Source organism: Battus philenor, unplaced genomic scaffold (assembly GCF_028537555.1).
Source record: "Battus philenor isolate CCGP_79_NKW_IND1 unplaced genomic scaffold, ilBatPhil1.0.hap1 SCAF_21, whole genome shotgun sequence".
Taxonomy (NCBI): Eukaryota; Metazoa; Arthropoda; class Insecta; order Lepidoptera; family Papilionidae; genus Battus; species Battus philenor.
The window spans coordinates 11,421,493-11,443,854 of NW_027181684.1; the positions used below are offsets into that span (position 1 = coordinate 11,421,493).

At 34.9% G+C, this 22,362-nt stretch overlaps 1 protein-coding gene across 1 annotated transcript in view; it reads left to right on the top strand.

The window, feature by feature from the left end:
- Positions 1-22,362, top strand: part of LOC137923228 (RNA-binding protein MEX3B) — a 62,138-nt gene that overhangs the window by 37,195 nt on the left and 2,581 nt on the right. The window lies entirely within an intron of this gene.

Consider the following 22,362-nt stretch of genomic DNA (forward strand, 5'->3'; position numbering starts at 1 on the left):
TTATGTCCTAAGTAAGAAGATAATATCTTTCGATATTCACGAAGACCTAAATTTGGTTCATTTTTTGGCAGATATGGTAAATATGTCCTGAATACTTGTAGTGGTCCTTAAAAAATCATGATATCTCAACATTAAATATTGGACTTATTATTACGTTAACTGCCGTTTTCCATGGCCAATGGTGGATCTAAAACATTGTTAAATTTGATCCACAAGCCTCATTGTAACCGGGACTCTCTCTTATTTTAGAAGCGACCTATATTTTAATACGTTGTTTAATTTTAGAAACTTACAGTAAATTATAAAATCGCTCCGCTCGTCAATGTACGCGCAATACGTTATCAGGTTCACACCATGTCGCATGCAAGTTAACGCGGATCAAATGGTGATGCTATTACCTTTCGTTTTGATGTAACGCGCTCGCCTCCTAAAAACAAACCTAATTAACAGTGTTATAATTACCTTTATGTTTGATATTTAATGCATGCTTTAATAATGGATAGTTAATTTTGCTTTTACTATGAATTCTTTGTCAAACTAATAAAAAAGGTGCGTACTGGCAATTTACATATTTAGGTTATTTTGGATTGAAGATCATGTTGTAAAGTTATAATTAGAATTGCCTTTTAGACCGCGTGACAGTTCGATTCTTTTTAATAGGTATCTAACTAAAGTGGGTTAACATTTGGTACCACGTAAAGACAGCGATACAATTGGAGCGAAGCTAGGTCCGTGATAGTGTCGGATGCACCTACCCGGACTAAATGTCAGTCGGTGAGCCGTCGCTGCATTTAGCCGATCCGAAATAGACTCGCGTTCATCAACCCCTCGCTGCGGTATAGCTCGCGGGGCGCTGTACACTGACGCTTCGCCTGCACCGGTTCATGGTTGTCTGATTGAGACCAACGATGGACAGCGTAGTGGGCAAACGAATTATTATAATATCATCTCAAGATATGTGTATCGTGGTCCACGGAAATACGAAATATAAGTAAAAATACGACCAATTGATATTATTATATTAAATAAATACATATTAACGTTTTTCACATCGTACCTGACGCACGCATATTTAATTAAATATGATAAATATTTGAAAAAATAAAACAGCTAGATTGAATACTCGTAAAATTAAGGCAACATAAACATAAGAAAGCCTTTTAGAAACTATCACAAATAAGAAAATAAAATATGTAATTGTACAAGATATACACTAGCAATTGTACTTGGACTTGTTGACCAGCATTTCTTGCACGTTCTTCAAACACTATATCAACGGAGGAAGCTTATGTCCAACTGTGGACGTTCTACGGCTAAAATTATGATGATGGTGTCCGTCAAATGTTTGTGTAGAAAATGATGTAAAATTTTTATGGTACGAATTGCAAGTCTTCCTTAAAGATCGCCACGATGTCCGGTCTTGCACTGCCCGCGTCGATGTCTCGCGACCTTGACTGTGCCGTTGTCTACCTAGATGTGTCAAATAAATAAATAAAATATCAACGTATATCGTAATCAAGTCAATTGGAACCAAAATAGACTAGTTAAATTTGTTGATAAATCTTATGTTAAAGTTGGTATTTATGAATCTGTGTGAGCGAGATATGAACTATACCCTTGCTGTCGACCCTGTCCGGATAAAAAGACACGAGAGCTTGCGTCAGCTCTAGCACACTAACACAGATACCATAATTACCTGTCTTTTACATCCTATCCACGCCTACCGTCCGAATAGTCGTTAACCTGCGGTATCGAATATCAAGCCGAGACCGATTATCCGAAGGTAATTTAGCGCTGTCAAATCGAATCTAAAATTAATTGAGCGTTCGCGAACAGCGCCGAAACACGACCGCAGCCGCGCGGTGACGCCGCGGCAAAAAGTTTTGACACCTCGCGGTGGAAAAAAAAAGAAACGATAACAATCGATTATTTATTATCGATTATTTATTGTCGATTGAAAAACTTATCGATACCTGTATGTGTTATTGGACACAGTTCTGTTTCTTTCATCCATAACTTTTTTAAGACGAAATAGTTTTGTCTTTTTTAAATCGTACATCATCATAATTTCAGGTGTACGACCGTCCATTGCTTGACATGTTCCTCTCGCATAGATTTCCTATATGACCGGTTGGATCCATCGTCTTCTGACGACTTTACCGAGGTCGTCTGTCTATCATGTGGGTGGGCATGCTACACTCTGCTAGGACCTAACCACTGCTAATTTGACTTGCCAATTCGCAGCGATATATTCTTTACTTCCTTTCGTCTTCCCAGAAACAATCTCAACAAAAACCCGAGCATACATCCATAAGTAGATAAGCGAATGTACTTATCAAAATGTGAAGTGATACTCTTATTATCATTTATAATAGTAATTTTATTACCATTTATTTTTAGGTTAAAAAGTTTCCAAAAATCTGTATGTAATTTTTGGTATGTATTACCGTTGGACATGTTTCACATATTCTTTTTATTATCATACAACCCTGTGGCCTGTGTAATGACACTTAACCAACTCACTAATTAGCTATCTACCCCGCAGTAAGACGCCTTAATGATAGACATTTGCAGACAGAAGTAATCTATATTTAATACTTGACCGAATAATTTAGGCCGCGATAGGCTCTTAACTATTTATATCAACTGTTCGCAATCTGTATTGTATCTATAAAATTCATTAATATATTTAATAACGTATACCTTTAATTAAATAGTTAATAGTTATTTAATCTGTGTATTTGATAATTAATGTTTTTGACGTTTGTTAGTGTAGATTAAAAATAAATAACGAACGTCGCATATTTAAATTAAGTGTTATTGATTCGATTGCTATGTTATTTTTTACTATTCTTTAGTCGTTTAGTTATCATATGTCGGTACTATTTTAATATCCGCAAACTATAAATTGTTATAGATTTTAAAAGCTATATAGCATATACCGCTTTAAATAGCTTTTAGTTAAAATTAATTCGTGTCTACACTTACAAGTTAACTATTATAACACAGTTATCCACAAGTCGTCTCCTTATCTCCCCCAGACCCAAAAACTATACAATTGTTCGTAAAACTGGTTTGTTTGTAAACAGTTCCCGTACGCCGCACATTTACGCGTCTCCCCAAATAGCTGTCGTTTTATTACACAATATGAAACGTTTTTATCGCGCCCACGCTATCTAGAACGAAGGAATACGTCAGTGCGCGTGCAGTGTAAACAGAACGTCCGAGCGCGTCGGCTGGATGACATAATATTATTCGTTCTAACCTATGTTTTCCTGGTACATGCAATTTGTAGTTATGACTAACTGCGTACTATTTTTTATTATTCTCTTTACCTCCGATGGGAACCGATCAACGAACGTGACGAAAAAACAACGCGGTTTAAAAAGTTTCATCATATTTTGAAATATTTTCTATACAGCATTTATAAAAATGGTTATTAAAGTAAAAAATAACTTTAATAAATTGGAACTACTAAGTTTATTCAGTCGAATTAGAGAATATTTCAGGTTCGAATCCATGGCAAAGTCATCAAGTCTATTTTTCTAAATGAAAAGGTATGCCACGACTATATTAAGGGTAATCTACACTTCCAATTCAGACGCAACATAATAGTTTAAATCGTCTAATAACCTCGAGTGAGCTTATGATCCTGCCCTAATAATCGTTAACGTTATATTACTGAGTGACCTACGAACTTAGGGTTCGTAGGTTTAGATGCGTTTACGCAGTGTGTGCATTCCCACAGATCGTCCGCCCGGCGGTGGACATCGACATTTCGTGTTGTGTTATTTCTAGCTCTACCCAGAGCTAGCTTTAGACTGGTAGCCGGGATCTATATTCACATGCGTTATTTGTGGAGCTTATTATCTTTAGCCTCCATTCAGGACCAGGTCCTAGGCCAGGGTTGATTCAATCAGGTTTAAAAAACAACTATTTACTTATTATTTTATCTCGCAGTATCTCATTTCGTCACCAGAAAATTTTATACATTTTTGTAAATATTTCAAACTAAAATGTTAGATATAATAAATAATACACAAAGTGTTTGCCGTGCCTATTGTGTGAGTGAATAATGCTTTACCAGTAAACTAATGGATCAAATGATGTATTTAAAACGCGAACTTGCAAGTAATTGTATAAATTTCCTTTTAATTTTAAATCTGAGCCTGTTCATATCGTTTGGCTGATAAGTAACGAGCTTCGTGGGCGATAATGAAGACTCCTTAGCTCGTGTTTCGCGGGCACCTTGATTAGCTCGTAAACGCGGCGTGAGACGGCCGCTTCGCTCCGGCGGGGTGTATGAACCACAGTGTAGTTAAACACGGTCGAAACATTTATTTTATAACTAAGAAATATACAGGATGATTGGATACAGGTGTAAAATCTTTAAAAGGTTGAATGTATAGCCCAATATCATGTCAATTAATTCACGGAAAACCTATTCAAAAACTTAAGATTTTAGCAGTAATAAATGACGTAATGTAAATATGGTTAGAAAAGCGTTTTTACATGGTATTGCTAGAACTTATTGACTGTCGCATAGAAAAGAAATCGACACATTAGATATCTTATTTCGAAAGTTGACGTTCTTAATTAAACATTTCATGCACATAATTAATGTTAATCGTAGCAGCTATATTTAATCCTTTAATGCATTATCGTATTAATTAAAAAAAATATTGTCAAGCTAAAACTTTTACGCATAGGTTATTGAAAAAAAATTTTGAATTTTCTATTATTTAAGCGTGGTAATTAGTAAAAATATGTATTTAAGAATAAAGTAATATTCATTTCATATGAACTATTTTTAATACAAGATATCATATCGTATACTGATAGATATATATATATATATATATATATATATATATATATATATATACTTATTGGAGTCGTCGAGAAAAGTTTTTGATTTTCGAATAATACATGTAATATCTAAGTCTATCTTTATAAACCTTATTTCTTAATAAACATAGCGTTTCAACGGACTTATTAAGTCGAAAGTATGGTGCAATGGTCAGTCTAGTTTCTTGTTAATACTGTATCGCGGTCGCCTTTGAGCTGCAAGCGCATGCTATATTATACTTCATATCCCCGCTCACTAAAACATTATCCTGTTAACTAGCTTCAGGAAAAAATTGTTTGAACTGACCTCGACTTAAATACACCATTGATCATGGGCAATGTAAATAAATATCCCTTTTGCGTGGTATACTTTATATGTTAGTTATATATTTAATTTTATTTGTATATATGTTTGTTTATTTAACATATTCATTAAGTGCTTTTTATATCTATTTTTACCAATGGTTAAATTTATTTACTGACAGATTAACTTTTATTCGTTCAATGTACTGTTGAAAAATATTTTCCATGAAAGAACATAAAACTAAAATCTAATTCATCGCTAAACTAAAGAGGTTTTTTTTTAAAAAAAAACCCTTAAGTACGAATACATAAATAAATCTTTACAAATTTACCGTTGAAGAGGGTTTCAAATTGTTTATTATTAATAAATAGCAAGCCCTCCTCCTCATTCTATAAAATATTATTTGTTATATTAAGACGATGGACTAGGAGCCCATAGCGTGACCTGCAGCTTAAAAATTAGAGCACTTCTATTAAGAACAAACATCTGAAAGTAGAAATAGGATCATTATTTCTCGATTTTAGTGTACAGTTGCGAAGCGTCGGGCGGCGTTCGCCAACGGTTCCGGTGCGCCGTGAAGCGCCACGTGTTTGGAACTGCTATTTGGAATAACGATGTAGCTGATATAGCGCATACTTTTAGCGCTTATAGCGCATTGTATCTAGAAGTTATTTAATTAATAACTTATAACGTTCGAATCGTTTTTTTGTAAACTGTTTTAATTCTTTTATTTTAGTTTTATAGATAATGTATTTTGAATCTTTTCTCAGGCTAACTATTGCTAACTAATCAAAATAGCTCATAGATTAAAAATATGCTTCTTAGAATCAACAGATTAAAAAGCTTATAACTAATATATCGTTCCTATTTTTAAACAATATTTATAGCGATTAAAAGAAAATCCGTTTCTTACGCTAGTATCCATTAGTATGTAAAGCCATCCCTATTACGGGCGATGTTGTAAATACGTACCGTACATTGTTCCCGTTGGATAAATATTTGCGAAATAGCGTGTTTGTTGCGAGACCGAAATAGCTTTGCTTTTTATTTTTAGCATGATAAAGTTCGCGTGACGTCACAGCTGCTACTTCTCAAGACTCTGTTGACCTAGTAAAGGCACTGTAATAGTTGAATTTCTTTGCACACGTTTTAAATATTGAAATTAAAGTTTGTATTATTTGTAAATAAATTGCATTTCAAAATTCCATTATAGACTTTTACGATTCAGCTATTTAAATATTAATAATTTAGCATTACTTTAATTTATTACTTTAAAACATAAACAATAGCTTAATATTATTTGTAATTTTCTTTTATAAATTTTAGATATGTTTTAATCTTTAATGCTGTTCTATTCGTAAAAATATTCCTGAAGGCATTAAACAGTGATATTGTAACAAGATAATTTATATAATCGAAAACGTTCACATGATCTAATTTCGTTTTTATTGTAAACAGATGCGGAAATTGTCACAATTTATGACGCGCCCGCATTGCCCACACGATTTGAAATCGTCGACCATTCATGAAATATATTTTTGTCACAAACCACTCAACGGTTAGGTTTCCCTTTCACAGTTAATTAGAAACCGATACATTTATTACATTCGGTAAATAAAAAAAAATGCTATTTTCATTAAAAGCACGCCGTCTAATATTAGGGCCATTTATGAAATCGTATGTACGTATTATTGAAACATTTAAATTATAAAAAAATAATGACTTTAGTCGAGTACAAATTAGAATCTTAGGGTATTAATTTAGCCAGACGAATGCTCTTAAACCAATAAACTATATTGTTTTTAAGTTCAAATATTTTGGACCGTTTTCCTATTTAAATAATAATGTCTCTTTAAAAAAGCGAATGTATATTAGTACTGATTTACTGTCAATTGAAGTAGACTACACCCCATCCCAAAAATCAATGGTTTCAGATATTGTAAATAACGTTGCGTAATAAATAGTACGTAAAAGCGCTAACAAAATTCGGAATACTACACATTAAAATTACTTATTGTTTATAATATGTCTCTGCAGACTTCGTACCTCCAGAAGTTATTGGCCTATTGCATTCCGATAGAAATTATAAGTTAATATAACATATTCCAGAGTGATCATTTTGTACAAAGTTATATGGAAATAGGTGGATAGGTGGTTTCAAACTTTTTGCTTATTAACTTTGAGCTTTAAATTCATTCTTTTAATGCACCTACACATATAACCAACCACCCTGTATATACTATACATTTAAATAATTGTGTTGCTAGATTAAATTAACAAGTTGATATTTGAAAACGGTTCATGTTGCAAAATTCTAGAGAAATCGTCACAATGGCTTCGTTCAAGTTCAGCGTAAGGTGACTGGCATTGACCTTGGCTGTTTCGAAAATCCTCTGCAGACAATCCTATAAAACGATTCATTTTCATGTCATAAAATATGTAGATATATCTGCGTATTCACACTTTGAACTTTCTTTTGTAATGCAGTATCTCCATTCATATAAAAAATTATAGCCTGCATTGCACAGTAACATACAACAAAGTCGACCTATGTTTCGGCAATCATTCCATGAATTGTTCGAGATCTTAGCGGTTCCTTCACCTTGATCATCATTATTTCAGCCGCAGGACGTCGGCTAGTTACCCTTTAATATGGTGAAATATCTAATCCAATTTTGAAAAAAAATCTCTGATTCGTTCTTCTATACATTTAGATGCCTTAGATTATATGTCTTATGTGCTACAGTCTTAACTTGTATGATATGTGCCGCTCTCCCAGATTTTGAATAGAACCAGTTGAAAGCAGTCTGCACCCAGTATCGATCTCAGCTAGATCTGTCTGTCCACCTCGTGGCTGGACGTCTTTCGCTGCGCTTACCGGCTTGTGATCTCCACTTCCTACTGCCCCTTTAACTTGCCAAATTGCTAAGCCATGTCGGTTACATTCGTTTGTCTTCTTCTCATTACTGTTTCGATCTCGTATAGTACATAATCATTACCCTCCCCATAGCTCGTAGAGTGTCTCTGAGTTTGCCTTTTTGATAACTCATCAAATATATTTATTTACCAATTCAAACAATATTTTAAATGAAAATATTATGTTGAAAGAAAATACGTCTTAATGAGTAAAAGATGAATCTACTATTCATCTTTTTCATGCGGTTAAGTGTCAGCAAGCAATAGTGAGAAATATCAAGTTAAGTAAATCGGTGTAAGCTCAATTAAAATTACCTTAGAACCGATTTATTAATTACTATTTCAAAGCCCTAATGTAGGTCTCAAACAAGTCGATTGTTTTAATTGGCACAGAGCAGAATAATTTCTCAATTATTCGTCCAAGTTTGTGAATTTAATAACTTACGCATTTAAGTGTTTTAAATGATTGCTATTAATTTTTTTCAATGTCTACATTTAAATATACTTTCTATTTTTTCTTAAAAATATTTATAATTTGAAATATGTTCAACTCACCAAGGACGATGGGAGTCGAATAGACAACTTGATAATATAATAATAGTTGTGAGTAATTCGAGCTAAATAAGTTAAGAAGTCGGCCTGGCAGATATTAGCAAGTTTTACTGTACACAAGTATAAGTCGCAGCTTCGTTTAGTTTAAACCAATTTTCTTGAATTATAAAGCGATAGTTTAAATATGTGACAGATATAATAATATTCGTACAAATCGGTTTTTATTTATCATTCGATACACATAACACTTATTTCATTATTCTGTTTAAGTTTTATAAAGCGGCGTTGTAGACCGTGCTTGCCGCCCAACGCGGCCCTCGCGGATTGAACCATTGCGGATCGATTTTGTTACGCCTTAGCCGTTCACTATAAATAAAATGATTATTTGTAAATCACGCCTACAAAAACTTATGTTACCTTGGTACGCGTAGATTAGAAACAATCTACGCATAAATCCATATTTTTAATTCGAAATTGGGCAGACAATAAAAACTTGTTTTTCATTATTACCTAAGTTTTAAGCTTCTGTGGTTGAGAGCTAGGAAAAAATAACGAATTTTAAAATAATAAATAAAAAAATATTCAGTTGTTAATTATTATTTTTTTGAAGGCTGTATTAAATAAACCTACAAGATACAAGGCAAACATAACTACCGTGGAGTATGAAATTGGTAAAACTCAAGCCGCGAGCCGTCTACTCCGCTCGAACTAATATCGAGACGGCACCGAGCGGTCATTGCTGAGCCAAGGTCGACCACGGGAGTTACGTCGGCCAGATTCAAAATAACGTCTTAACTTAACAGATACTTTATTGAGACGACGTGTATGTATTCACATAGATGTTTACTAAAATGTTGAACAGTATTTATTTACTATCAGATCGACATGTTGTAACTTGCTTTATACAATATAAAAAATACTGTACATATAAAATCAGCTTGTCTATTGATTCATATGTAATAGTGTATATTAAATGTACATCGAACACGCCTAAATGTTAAATTCATTTTACACACAATAACAATAAAAGTTACGTGATGCGAACGCCCGCAAAATGCCGCCATCTCGAGAATCCGCTGTATCGAGAACAGTGACTTTTTCCAATTCATAAAACACAATTTTCGAGAGAGGCACGAACCCAGACGCCCAAGTACCTACCGTGCGGTGATCTCCGAAATAGAATCATTTTCGGTACGTTGACTGTAGCTCCTGACTTTTGATGCATCCCTGGTGTGAGAGACATTTCAATTTTAACAAAACAGGTTTTAATAATTTTTCTTTTTTGAAATGAATCTCAAAATTTTGCCTGTATTTTTTAGATTGGCTTGATTGTACTTGTGTGTAGGGTACTTACGGACATTTTTTTTGAAAACATCGAAATCAATGTTCACAGACGTATATGAATTTACTACTTATAACATTTCTCGCCTAGAAAACACGGTTTTCGACAAATGTCAGTTGATTTACAAGGGCATTAAATTTTTTGAGATACGTGGGAAAAATTAAAAACCACCAAACACATTTTACCTCCTAAAAAAATTAATTTATGAATTATTGATGAAAACTAATATTTAAATATAATGAAATTATGAATTCATAATAACTAATAGTAGGAAAACGACAAAGATAATCGTAAAATAAAGGAAACACTCAATTTACGTGCTTTAAAAGTTCGGGTAAGATAGGAATATTTCCAATATTTCAAGTCTAGATTCTTTGCTTCTCTGACTCATCAACGGTCAGAGGGCAATTACCTTTGGTTAAAGTACATTTTGGATTATGATCAAACTTTAAGGAATTACTACTTTTACAGCGGCGAAATTAGGTTCCCCGTAATAGTCCAGTAAAGCTAATCATCGGTGAAGGTACGAGACCCGGCGCCGCATGTCTGCAAGCCCGGCACGTACACATGTACGTCCCGGCTTCATTAATTGTGAACGCCATAGGATGCGTAACCCTCGCACCGCTCGCCGGGCGAATATCTCAGCGCGTACGTATCCGCGATATAAATATGTAATCGCGATGAGCTGCAGACGTTACATAACAGCTTCGCAAAGTTGGTGACCTCACGTCTCACGCGATCGTCTAGGCGGAAACGTGGATTCAAGCAATGTTCGGCAATGACTCCGCGTTATCAGCATCTAACGCGTTTATGGTGGCCTAGTACCTAGGGCCAATTGTTCACCGCGCATAGCTTTTTTGCAAACGTTTAAAAACTTTGTTACACCTTTGCATAGAGATTATATTTCTACGCTTTATAATTTTAACGTCGGTACAAGCTTTGGTATTTATTTACACACAAGGTTAACATTCCAAACATATCTACATAGCTTTGATATTTCGCCGGCGGTTAACCGCGTAGTGTGTATTAAAAACGTAGATTCTACCTAATTTATTTGAGTGTGTGGTGACACAAACGCCTATTGCACATCCTCGTGGCGGGTCGGCGCACTGTAAGGTCTATGCCAGTGCAGGCGAGATAGTCCGGGTTGATCAACCGATAACGCGTATATCGCAGTTATGTAAATCTGGCCCGGAACTCAAAATCTACACTAATATTGCATAATGTAACGACAATTTTCCACTAACTACAGTTTTAACGGGTTTCATGAACGCTATCAAAATTGTCTTTTTTGAACGATTGATTTAAGTTCTAAGTAAGCTCTACTTACTCATAGACATTATATATAAGTAGTACATTTTATCACATAACTGCTAGTTTTCGTTGTTTATGTGTTAAGGAAGTAAAATAAAATAAACATCAACTTGACACTCTCCTGTAGAATTGTTTAATAGGTACTAGGCGTTTATAAGCTATCAGGAGCATACTAACAGTGCGGAGCTCGGTGATTAGGAGCGTTTACCGTGAGAGCTGGCGCCGTGCCAAGCGGGCCACGCCGGTGCGTTCACCCACAGAACACCTCGTAAATATAATTATCATTACGTTCGCGATACTTGAAAATATTTTGACAGAGTGCGGCGCGTATTCCCTCCGGGCGCGCGTGGCTTATCAAAGGTTACGCAGCGCGGTGAAATGCTTGCAAATTTATTGGGCTCTCGTGAAATTTGCTTAACGTGTAGCCGGATATCTGATTCATCTGCACGTCAGCCTGGAGTTCACAAACTGGCCGCGAACACATTCCGAGGGATATAACAATTATGCCAAATAATAAGCTGACAATATATTTAAAAAAAAAATCGAATTTTGTCGTACGTTATGTACGTAACAAATTAAAATATTGCGTAATTTTCATACCCATGATATTCTCCTGATGTACTGCCATGTGTTGCTAGATAATAAATAGATGATGAAAAAAAATGGTTCAGTGGCACTATATGTTATTAATTCAAATAACATATGCATTGAATCTTTGTACAATAACTTTTCTTAGCCAATAACCAAGATACCAAAAAAAGATATAACTCGAATAATACCGCCTTGTAAAATAAATGAAAATCATACGCTTGCATTATCTATCAGTAACTCGTGCAAAATATTTGTCGGATCCCGATCAAAGGGAATGCTGGTAATAATAATTCAATGGGGTTCTATGGGCACTATCGCCGTGCCTGCTCGACATAACTGCCTGCCTAGGACATCTACGTGTCCCGAATGCTTATGTAACAATAACAACAACTTGTTTGGGCGGTCGTGACGAAAAATAAAGATGTTTATCGCACGTAACAAAATGTCTCGCTTCGCTTTATGGCTTCGCGGGCGCTTCATTATCGTACTGGTCTCGTTGCGTAGATATTGCCGAGTATGCGATGTTCTCTAGACGAGACCGACGTCCAGTCTCTCGTCTATACTTAGAAAGAAATGCTAAATGTCTCTTAGCGTAAAACTCCAGGAACTAACGACTAATTTGTTTTTTTTTTTATAGTTTTATTGGAGTAGGTTCTTAATGAAATAAAAACTACTCTATGTCCTAAAAATAGAGTAAATAAAAAAACTCCCCAGCCGCAGCATTTCTCTATTACACTGGGACATGTTGATTACTTTTCGCAGTTAATCCTAATTAAACATTATTAAATTACGGATAAACTAATGTCAAAATATATCAACAGATGGCGTTGTGTAAGACAAAGCTTAGAGTCGACACCGCAGTGTGAGGATTTTCGAATTAAGGATAAGTGCGAAAATTTCTTTCTCAAAACAGTACCGGAGCAATAATGATAGTCGAGGAGTTGAAGAATGATTTATAATAATCGGGTTGCGGGTTCGACTCTCAACAATTTGTAGATTTAAAAATAGCCATTTATAAAAAAAACACAACGAAAGGAAACCGTCATGTTCTAGAAGCAAATTTTCGAAAAAATCGGTAACATTTAACAATAAGTACTAAGCGTGTGAGATTACAAACCGTATCCACTATTTGAGAGGTGACTCTTCTCCCAACTAAGGGAACATACAAGGCTTTAAAAATTATTGTTATAACAATAATTAAAAAATTAGTGTTACGATACAATGTTGTAGTAACGTCATTTGTAAATCCGCCACTTGCGTCTTGTTAAACCGACCGCTCGTAAAAAAAGATCGCAAGGTTTACGTCGACTTTTATGTAACATTAAAAATGCTTTTATCGCATACCGAAATCGATCCCCGGCTAAGAAATGTTAATAATTCATTCGGGGTCTTTCCTTGTATTTTTTGATCATTGCGAAGTTTATACTCTGCGTAACACACCCTTTTTTTTCAAATACCGTATGTATTTTTTTGTTTTTCATATTACGATGCCAGGTTTTTACATATTATTGGTTCAGTATATTCAGTATATTATGCATACCGCTTTTTTTGTTCTATAATTGGAGTGTTTTGACTGATTTCTATTTAACTGTGATTCGGCTTGCCGTGGATTTTACTCTAGAACTTAAAAGGTCCAGCTGCTATCTGCTCTATTTTCTGGCCACTGCTACTTAAGTTAGCTAATTCTCTGGATTATTTCGGTTATTTTTGCCCGTCTACGGAACTCCAGATTTGATCCTATATTACCAGTAAATACAGATTTATAACTGGTAAAGCTTGAAGATCTCCTCATAGTTCGATATTAAATCTATTGTACCTTGATTTTGTATCGACACATAATTCTACCAACCCTCTAACCTTGATCGAGTATCAGCATAATGTATGCCTATTTATTCATTCAAATTTAACTGCCGTATATTACTTGCTGTTCCAAATATCAATGAATTGACTACGTGTCTTGACGTAAAAAATTATCCAACACATACGGAAATACACAAACAAATTTTTAAGTTGCTATAATAATTTAAAACCAGTATCGCGATTATTATAATCATTAACCTTCTTAATTGATTAAGACTCATTAACGAAATTATAGATGATTATACAAAGGTATAGAAATATCATGAACAGTGCTAATTTACGATTTATTTTGGCAGGTTTATTAACATAAATGAACGTACGTGTTTCAATATTATTTTTTTTAATATATTCTCTGTGCAAATTTTTCGGATACAAACCGGAATTTAGTTCGTCACAAATCTAACAAACGGCGCGACAGGGAAAATATGACGTGACCTCCTTGTCACTTATAGCTTCCTGGTGACCTCTGGTACATTGTCATTTGGCTTATGGGTACATACCAACAATATACCATACCCAATGGCCCGTCATCTTTGGCATCCATTTTAGGGAGAATCTTTAGAATTAACCAGAGAGTCCTCTTAATTCTGAACAAAAAAGTTATTAAAAAAATAATGTTATTTTTATCTGGATGTATTCTAACCATGTATTAGGATATAATAAATGCACCGAACTAAATCAAACTTACTAAAGGCTTCTCGGAAAAGCACCGCAAGAAACAACACTTTGCCGCACCCTCGTAAACGCGTCCGCTCTAACTCGACGCGACGTCTCCGCGGAGAGCAGCGAGTATTGAATACGTGCACAGCTTTTCGCTTGACCGACCTCGCCTCAACCTACCTACATCTTCATTCTAATGTTGTATTAATTATTAATACATCGCCTACGAATCTAATTTGGACAGATGTTGCATAGTTTTTATGCCAAAAGAGAACACGAAATAAAATATTTGGGTCCTCTTATTTTTTTTTAATATGCTCCAGAGAGTTACAATTGTATTTGATAGTAAAAAGAACAGGTAGAGACGACGTAAGTTTACACAGGATGATTGGTTATAGTTCGACCTTTCCCGCCAATTGTCAGGCCTTTTTTTTTAAATGAAAAAAGAATAATTGATATAACATGTACAAATGAGCTAAACATAAGACAAATGAAAGAAAACAAGTACCCATCCTTTAGTAATGTGTTTTGAGCAGTGGCAATTCTATATAATTATGACAATATAATTAATTCTATATAATCAAAACATAAAATGTGTATTATATATGAGACTTTATCCCGACCTACCGCTTTGCTACTACTACTTGGTCACAGGTACTAGAATTATTATTTTATGTTTGGTGTCTTTTGCAGTTATTACAAAAGTAGGAAAGCAGCAATATTGAACAGTATTTTGAAAAACAAAATCGGTGTTCCTTGTCATAAAACTCGTTCTCTCCAATATAACAAAGATATCGTCTATAAAAAGTTCACTCAACTGGTGATATTTGCAACAGCAAATTAGTGCCTAATGAATGAATTTAAAAGTGACATTAGAATATTTCACAATTATTAATATTCCTGTAAATAAAAATATTTATTTCTTGAAGTCGACGTCCTAATTTTTATGCATAAATATAAAAAAAGGAACTTTGTATGTATTTTATTTTGTTATATTTCTGGTACAGTCTTGTACATATTGCCAGTCGAAACCTGTTTAAGAATTATAAAACCTCGTATATAGTATTAATAAAATATATGGTCCATTATCTGTCTTAGAGAATATAATTATACGATATTTAAGAAATAAAAATAGATATCATAACTGACGTAATTTTTTATTGATTGCAGGTAAATATCGAGTGACGAAAGGATCAGGCAGTTTAGTAAGTTGTGTCTAGATAGTGATAATTGTTCCCACAATCGCGTCCAGTACGAAAAGCACCGGGTTCGACTTCCTGTAAAATTGTGAAATCAGCAAGTCGTTGACGGTCTCTGGATGTATTTTGTATCGATTTATTTTAGTCACTACTATTGAGTCAGATCTAAAAATAGTTTACTTCCGTCAACTATTTTAAACATGAATTCGACTAAGTATATACAAAATTTAGAACTGCTGTTATATTTCTAATAATTCATTCGGTTTATTTAAATTACGCAATTATTGAAATATTTTATTCACATTTAATTTTATATCTTAATTTACTTAAATTAATATAAATAAAATAAAGAACAAAATAAATGTGCGAATGGCATGAATTTTGTTGTTCTCTTTGCATCACAGATGGCACTACTTGTATTAAAGTCGTCTGCAGTCTCCTAGGCCCAATGTCACACGTTAAAACTACATTTTGGTTTAATTATTCATATTTCTTAACATAAACTTAATTACTATTTTTGATTAATGCAAGAATGTCACTTGAATTTATTAAATTTTGTCTTAAATAACACGTTGATGAAATTGATCGATCGAAATTGATGATGAGAAATTGATCATTAATTTCTTATAATTTAGTATTGAAAAGTTTATAAATACTATGTTATTCTTGACTACTGCCTTAGCCTGATCTCCGGGTCTTCCTCTCCTTTCTCGCATCGGAGGGTTTCCATTAGAAACATTGAAAATGACAAACACCAAAATAACCCGCGACCCATCTTACAAACCTCTTTCATCGCTCAGATGTCTATCTTGAGAAATTGAAACGAATTACCCGCTATCCCTATCACTCTTATAGTACTCAATATCGCCATCCTACTCACGCCGGTGTCTCTAGCTGCCACGTGTCAGTCGCCTGACGAATAAAGTATCGAGTTTTAAAAGTTTCAACGAATTTCAAATTTATGGCATTGTCATAAGGTCTCTAATTGGAGTATTCTTTGCGATCACGTGTTAATGTCCCTTTAAGTTCTATTTTAGATTTATTGAAAAGTGACTCTAAAGTCTGTGGCGTAAAATCTAAATTAGTTTGTATTTTATACGCATAATAAATGTTTATCGTTTGTTAATTTATTTCAATCCCAAGCCTATCTAAGATTCTACTTGTTTTTGTTCGTAAACCGATCAACCCTTTTAAACACCCGCACTAGCTAAAACCTCCAATCAATCATTTATAACGCACATTGTAATCTATAGTTACTTTAAATAAGAGCCTTAACTCGTTACATTTAAGGTTGCTTTTTAGGAGCACAACAATTGTGAGATAGGTCGTTACCTTTTGAAACTTCTGGGTCCCTGGTATTACGTAAGCTGAGTGCAATGGCCGCGGAAAACGCCGGGAAAGCCGGGCAACCCGGATGCTATTTCCCCGTTTCCCCCGTCCAACGTTAAATATGGTTGCTTTTCCCTCCCTTGCCAAACTTACCCTTAACATAACTTACATTAGAATTAACGTTTTGAAAGAATTGACGAAAATAATTTGCTTATAACAATCACCTGTTATATACAGGGTGATTGGTTATAGATATAGAAGCCTAAAAGGGGTGTATCTATAGCTAATGTTTCAGCAAAAAGGTTTTAAGATATTACACTAATTATTTTCTGTAAGTGTTAATATTGCTTTTTTATTTGATTGTGAAAGGCCAGTAACTTCTAGAAGTAAAAAGTCTGCAGAGATATTAGACATAGTAAATAATAATTGATTTTTATATTTATGCAGTCATCTCAATTTTGAAAACGCTTACGTAATGCATAAACATTACGTTATTTATTATTTCTGAAACTGTTGATTTTTGGATAGGGAGAATATCATTGACTGTAAATGAGCTATACATTCACCCCTTTAATGCTTTTACTACTATGACCAATTACCCTGTATATTTAATACGTACTACTATGCATAATATTGTACTATTTCAATATTTAAAAAAAAAACTGTAGGGACCAAAAATCTGCTCGTATAAAATGGGATCGGGATGCGCACAAATCAACGTATTGTACAATCCCGTGCGTAATTAGCGAGGTGGGTTGTCGGTATGTGGGTTAAATTCGCGAGCAACGCCTGCCAATGCACCGGTCGTGGCCCGCCGCTGGGTCATTGACCGCTATCGATCGTGGGGGTTTGCGCCCCTGCGGCGCCGCCGCCCCCCTCTTTTCATCCCCCCAACCTTTTGCCTCTCCCCCTTTACCCCCGATTCCCCCGCGCCGCACACACGAGGAAACTCCGCTACTACCGCATGCGACATTTCGCTCTACTTAAGACTACGATTTTTTACCTTTTTGATACTATTTCCGAGCGAACACGTGACTCTACGTTTGGTTTATTTTAGGTTACGATTTATATAGATTAATGAAATTCGAAAACATCGTTTGGTTTAAATATAGATTTACCTTACGCTTATACTGTTAAAATATTCATAAATATTAAAGTGGAACAACTTTCGATAATTAATTTTGAATAATCGTTAACAGGTTATGTATTCCTGGTTGTATATTGTGTTTTATAGTTGGCTAAAGTTTTTTTGATACTTACTTACTGCATATGCGGCGGGGCGATTCGACCGGAAGATATGAAAGTAAAAAATACAAATTTTGCTACCTTAGGGTATCTTAGTATGAAAAATCAGGTCTGCGTTTTAGTATGCTATGCAAGCCACAATATGCGTTGTTGTGAACTTCAAGCTTTTTGACAAATGCTGTATATCAATGATACATAGAGGAACTCTTTCAAAAATAGGCCCAACTCGCGAACTCTGTGTTCGACAAAGTCAAAGAAAGGTAAAATAACATAGTGCGAGAATGAAATAATTAATTTTCTTCCCTTCATTATTTATATTACAATTATAAAAATATGTCACTATTAACGTCAAACGAAAAGCTTCATCGATATATTGTTATTTTAAAATGATGTCAATTTATCACATTAATACAATGGTGAAATTTTAAACTTATCATTTAATATTGTTAACACAGGTCGAACAATAGTCCATAACAAACATTAATCTGTTATCCCTGATAGAATAATAATAACCTCCTTAAATGATCTTCTTTTAGATGCCCTATCCAAAGCACAGACTTTCACCAAAGATTGTTACGATGCGCTAGTGTAATAGATAATATATTAATTAATGTACAGATAAAATATAAACAGGAAACAAGGCTCTTCCTGTCCGTAGACCGTAGAGTTCGCGAGGGTGCGCGGGAAAACCGGGAGCTACGACCTGGGCCAACCCTACCCGTTGCTATTGGTTACCCCGTCTGATCTGTTTTCCTGGTGACTAGCGTCTATTTTTCTTATACGAAATTTTTATTTACGTCTTATGCGTGGGAAATATTTTTCGTTTCTTTTTCTACCTAAGAATTTACCGGTAACTTTAATTATATTGCGCAAATTGATTACTGCGAAGAATATTTAACGTATTTAAAAGGTCCAGCGTTGTTTTTTTTACAAGATGCGTAGTTTTAATTGTCTTGTACACAAAAAGTTATTTCACAAGTTAAATATTTTTTCATTATATTTTTTATAATCTGCCCAGGTATCTAATTATGGAACCATGCTGGGGAAAAAACTATAGAATAAAAAGAATATTTTAATCATAAAAAGTACTCGAGGTCTGCGTAGCACTAACCCAGTAAGAGGAGGGAGGCGCAGTGACCCGGTTAGCTACGGCGTAGAGAGCACTGCCCGCGTAGCGGCGTAGACGACGTAGCTCGGTGATTACGGCGGCGGTTTTCATGCGGATGTAGGTGTTGCTAGTTAGGCGCTTTTATGCTTTCCGCCTATGTATTGTGGTGTTGCAGGCATACTATTTTCTAGAACTTTTTGTTCTACGCATCCTTGCATATCGGTACAAGAAATTTCTTTATTACAAAATTTTTCGCTCTTTTTTATGCTCAGTATTTTATATCTTTATCTTTATTTTTAATAAGACTTTAAAATTGGTACACCAAAGTCTTATTATAAATACAAATATTAAGAGCATTTACAGATGTCATTTAAATTGACGATGTTAAATGTATACAGATAAATGAATGTTTCACGTAATGAACGTTTAAAGGCAGGCTATAGTGCGCGAGTTCGCGCCTGCAGCGGCTGGCAGCGCGCCAACACAGCAAGAGTCGGTGCTTAAGCCCCCGGCGCACTTTGTGGGACAATCCGGTCGTCCTAATTTTCCCATACTGAATGGGCACTGCGACTGTTCTGAATCAAATGTTGCTACACTATCTTTTGTGTACGGGAAAGTAAGGAAACGTATAAAGCGTTCAAATTGTGAGCGACGCGTTGTTGTACGTTAGACATATTTATACAGCCTTAACGTTTAACTGTACACAAAAACCGTCACGTATTTGTTTGATTCAATATTCAATTTCAATTCAGTATGTGTTAATGTCGTCGTGAGGCGCTCAACGCAGGCTGCTTTAACAGTGAACATCACCTATAGTGGCTGAAATTAATTAATTAAATTTACAAATTGACTTGTTACAACAAGTCTTATTGCACAACTATATGAAATCAATATAAAGGCATAAAAATATACCAGTAGTGTTGCAATTCTCCGACAGATGGCGTTAATACGTAATCAGAATCACGTTGATAAATTTTATCGTTTAAAATACATAACAGAGTTCGAATACTTTAAATATATTTTACTCCATGAAATGCCCGGATTCCGCACGAATGATTTGTATATATTTATTAATTTCGTATTTTAACATATCCCTCTTTATTAACAAAAAGGCTTCCCAAAGGCTTTTTATATTGTTATGTTTATAATGGTACCTCTCTCTCTTTACGAATTTCCATGTAGCATTCAACTATTATGTTTCAACTTTACAATGCCGCATATTGATTGGCGTTATTTTTCAACATGCCAATTTGAACTTTAATTCTTCGGCACGACGATTCAGAATGGCTTCCATTGTGTTTTTACGTCTATTATACGGATACGGATCGACGACCTGTGATTCAGAAAACCACCCTCCATTACGCACGGGCTTATTTCGTTCGTTACCAGCGGTGTTATATGTGTTTTTCACATGATTTATTTGCGTATAGATGTTAGCGGATCTAACTTGCGTATGTTTCATAAGGATTTTTTAACCAAAACGAATTATAGAAAATTCTATAATTCGTATTGTTGAAAAGTTTTATTATATTTATATATTTTCATAATGTACGTTAATTTCTTAAAAATTCAGATTACTCACTACATATTAAAATATTTTTTTTTAACTATCTGCTTTGCGTCTCGCATTCCGATTTAAAAAAATTAAATATTTAATATTTATCAGAGTAATCACTTTACACAGAGTGGTTGGAAATAAGTTTAACAGCTTTTTGCAGGCAAATGAATCTATACATTCATCCTTTTAAAGCTTTTACAGCTATAATCAATTATGCATGTATTCATCTTATGTCAAACAGTGGTAAGTACAGGATCATGTATAACGACACCAACTTTTTTATTTATACTATGTCCTTATACATTTTGTACGGAAGGAATGTTCGAGAATAAAGGCACTAGCTTAATTCGTGTCTCGTATTTTGATATTAATAAATAATACGCGTTTATTCGTTTCAAATATTCCAACACCGGAGTCCGTGTTGTTTGTGTAGGCCTTTTCACTGAAGAAAACAATCGTGATATTGATTGAGGGGTCGTAAGTACCCGAGCGTAACTCCGCTGAGAGTGCACGCTACCGCCACGTTTTTGCCGCATTGGGGTTGCGCGAGCGGGACGCCTTTATCACCACCCCGCGGACTAGAGGGAGACAAATGCGGAGACGCGACCGCCACGTGGCGTAGACCTGTTCATTGATTAAATTCGTATTTGGTAATTACGTTAAACATTTCCATGTTCGCTATGTCTTACAATAATCTATGTGTAACTGAAATATAATAATTTTGTTAACAAAAGGATTAGCGGGAAAATAAAACATTCAGCGGTGCAGACCGCCCGGCGCGTCTCAGCGGGCCCCATTTCGGAGTTGCGCGGTCTAACGTACTCATAGCCTACTGGCCTTCGACGCGACGTACAATGCCACGGACCCTAATATATTTAAGAGACCTTGAGCTTACGTCAGCATTTACACGTGTAATGTCTTGTATATTTTCATATGGATACTTCCTAACTTTAGTTAGAGATTACTTGTAAAAAACTGATTTACGCCGTGTTGTTCACGAGGACGCAAAAGGAATAACTGCTAAGTTAATATGTCGAAAATCATGGGAGATGTTGACGTCTGAAGGACACAGCACTGAATTATTACAAACTTAGAAGGATTTATCATATGTTCACTTCTTTTGATACAATTTTATATTATTAAACTGACAATTATTATTAGGGGATCCCTCCCCCCCCCTCCTTAGATTAATCGCTTGACATGATGATGAGTCAAGACTATTATAATTAATAAGTTAATGAATATGCGTGTAAGTTTGTCTATATTCATGTATCTTCCTAATCCGGTAGATATGCAGCATACATTGGCCCGAGCCGAGGTTCCCCAGGGAGCTGCCCTTAGCTTACCTTTAAAAAGAGGTTTTAGGTTAGGAACCCTGCCGCCTAAAATCCGCGGAACAAATGGCGCCTGAGCGGCAGTGTAAGCCGGATCAACAATACACACAAACTGAGTAATTTCATTCAAACAAGCGGTAGACTCTACTGGGTGTACGCATATATGATAAAGTTCAAGAACTTAATTTTGGCCTTCCTTATC